Below are 3,331 nucleotides of genomic sequence, written 5' to 3'. Positions count from 1 at the left end.
AGCATCTTTTGATTTCAAGTTTCAGTCACCAGCCAGTGATTTTGGAGCCCAAGGAAATAAAATCTGTCACAGCTTCCACTTTTTTCCCTTCTGTTTGCCATGAAGTGATGGAACCAGATGTCTTGATCTTAGTTTTTTGAATGTTAAGTTTCAAGTCAGTTTTTTCACTTTCCTCCTTCACTTTCATCAAGAGGCTCTTTAGTTCCTCTTTACTTTCTGCCATTAGAGTGGTATCATCTGCATATATGAAGTTGTTGATATTTCTACCAGCAATTTTGATTCTAGCTTGTGATTCATCCAGCCCACCATTTTGCATGATACACTCTGCATAGAAGTTAAATAATAGGGTGACAATATACAGCCTTGAACTCCTCTCCCAATTCCGAACTAGTTCATTTTCCCATGTCCAGTTCTAACTGTTTGCTTCTTGACCTGCATACAGGTTTGTCAGGAGTCAGGTCAGGTGGTCTCGTATTCCCATCTCTTTAAGAATTTCCCAGTTTATTGTGATCTACAGAGTCAAGGGCTTTAGTGTAGTTAATGAAGCAGAAGTAGATATTTTTGTAAATTTCCTCGGATTTTCTATGATCCAGCAGATGTTTGCAATTTGATATCTGGTTCTTCTCCCTTTTCTAACCAAGCTTGTACATCTGGAAGTTCTTGGTTTGTGTATTGCTGAAGCCTAGTTGAAAAATCTTGAGCATAACCTTACTAGCTTGTGAAATAAGTGCATTGTCCAGTAATTTGAACATTCTCTGGCACTGTCTTTCTTTCAGATAGGAATGAAAACTTACCTTTTCCAATCTGGTGACCACTCCTGAGTTTTCCAAATTTGCTGACATATGGAATGCAGCACTATAACAGCATCATCTTTTAGGATTAGAAATAGCTCAGCTGGAATTCCATTACCTCCTCTAGCTTTATTTGCCCTAATACTTCCTAAGACCCACTTGATTTCCCACTCAAGGATGTCTGGCTCTATGTGAGTGACCACACCATCATGGTTGTCTCTGTCATTATTGCCACCTCTTCTTAATGTCTCTGCTTCTGTCAGCTCTTTCCAGTTCATGTCCTTTATTGTGTCCATTCTTGCATGAAATGTTCCCTTGATAATTCCAATTTTCTCGAGAATATCTTTAGTCTTCCCCATTCTAGTGCTTTCCTCTACTTCTTTTCATAGTTCACTTAAGAAGGCCTTTTTATGTTTCCTTGCTATTCTCTGGAACTCTGCATTCAGTTGGGTATATATTTCCCTTACTTCCTTGCTTTTCCCTTTTTTATTTCCTCAGCCATTTCTAAAGCCTCCTCAGAAAGCTGCTTTGCCTTCTTGTGTTTTGCTCCCCCCACCCCCTTCGGGAGGGTGTTGGTTACTGCCTCCTGTGTACCATGTTATGAAACTCCATCCACAGTTCTTCAGGCACTCTGGCTACCAGATATGATCCCTTGAATCTACTTGTCACCTTCATTGTATAATCAGAAAGGATTTGATTTAGGTCATATTGGAATGGCCTTGCAGTTTTCCCTGCTTTCTTCAATTTAAGCTTGAAATTTTCAATAAGAAGCTCATGATCTGAGCCTGCACAGGAGTGGCTGTGAGGAGATACCACATGTCCAAGGTCAGAGAAGCCCCAGCAAGACGGTAACTGTTAGAATGGGTGAATTTAGCTCAGATGACCATTATATCTACTCCTGTGGGCAAGAATCCCTTGGCAGAAATGTGGTAGCCATCATAGTCAGCAAAAGAGTCCAAAATGCAGTGCTTGGATGCAATCTCAAAAACGACAGAATGGTCTCTGTTCATTTCCAAGGCAAGCCACTCAATATCACGGTAATCCAAGTCTATGCCCCGACCAGTTCTGCTGAAGAAGCTGAAGTTGAACGGTTCTATGAAGACCTACAAGACCTTCTAGAACTAATGTCCCCAAAAGATGTACTTTTCCTTATAGGGGACTGGAATGCAAAAGTAGGAAATCAAGAGATACCTGGAGTGACAGGCAAACTTGGCTTCAGAGTACAGAATGAAGCAGGGCAAAGGCTAACAGAATTTTGCAAAGATAAAACACTAGTCATAGAAAATACCCTCTTCGAACAACACAAGAGAAGACTCTACACATGGACATCACCAAATGGTCAATACTGAAATTAGATTGATTATATTCTTTCAGCAAAAGATGTAGAAGCTCTATACAGTCAGCAAAAACAAGACTGGGAGATGACTGTGGCTCAGATCACAACTACTTATTGCCAAATTCAGACTTATTGAAGAAAGTAAGGAAAACAACTAGACTATGAAGTATGATATAAATCAAATCCCTTACAATTATCCAGTGGAAGTGACAAATAGATTCAAGGGATTAAGTGTGATAGACACGGTGCCTGATGAACTGTGGACGGAGGTTCGTGACATTGTACAGGAGGCAGGTATCAAGACCATCCCCAAGAAAAAGAAAGGCAAAAAGGCAAAATGGCTGTCTGAGGAGGCCTTACAAACAGCTGTGGAAAGAAGAGAAGAGAAGGGCAAAGGAGAAAAGGAAAGACATAACCATCTGAATGCAGAGTTCCAAAGAATAGCAAGGAGACATAAGAAAGCCTTCCTCAGGGATCAATGCAAGGAAATAGAGGAAAACAATAGAATTGGAAAGGCTAGAGATCTCTTCAAGAAAATTAGAGATACCAAGGGAACATTTCATGCAAAGATGGGTTCAATAAAGGACATAAATGGTATGGACCTAACAGAAGCAGAAGATATTAAGAAGAGGTGGCAAGAATACACAGAAGAACTATGATTATCATGGCCCAGATAACCACGATGGTGTGATCACTCACCTAGAACCAGATATACTGGAATGTGAAGTCCAGTGGGCTTTAGGAAGCATCACTATGAACAAAGCTAGTGGAGGTGATGGAATTCCAGTTGAGCTCCTTCAAATCATAAAAGATGATGCTGTAAAAGTGTTTCACTCAATATGCCAACACATTTGGGAAACTCAGCAGTGGCTACAGGACTGGGAAAAGTCAGCTTTCATTCCTGTAATCAGAAATCTTCCAACAAACAAAAGCCCAGACTAGATGGCTTCACATCTGAATTCTACCAAAAATTTAGACAAGAACTAATACCTATCCTACTCAAACTCTTCCAGAAAATTGCAGAGGAAGGTAAACTTCCAAACTCATTCTATCAGCTTCCATTCCAATCCCAAAGAAAGACAATACCAAAAATGATCAAACTACTGCACAATTCCACTCATCTCACACGCTAGTAAAGTAGTGCTCAAAATTCTCCAAGCCAGGCTTCAACAGTTCATGAACCGTGAACTTCCAGATGTTCAAG

This window comes from Cervus canadensis, chromosome 5, assembly GCF_019320065.1.
Source record: "Cervus canadensis isolate Bull #8, Minnesota chromosome 5, ASM1932006v1, whole genome shotgun sequence".
NCBI classification, from domain to species: Eukaryota; Metazoa; Chordata; class Mammalia; order Artiodactyla; family Cervidae; genus Cervus; species Cervus canadensis.
The sequence above is the reverse complement of the archived record's forward strand: the minus strand, read 5'-3'. Positions refer to the sequence as shown.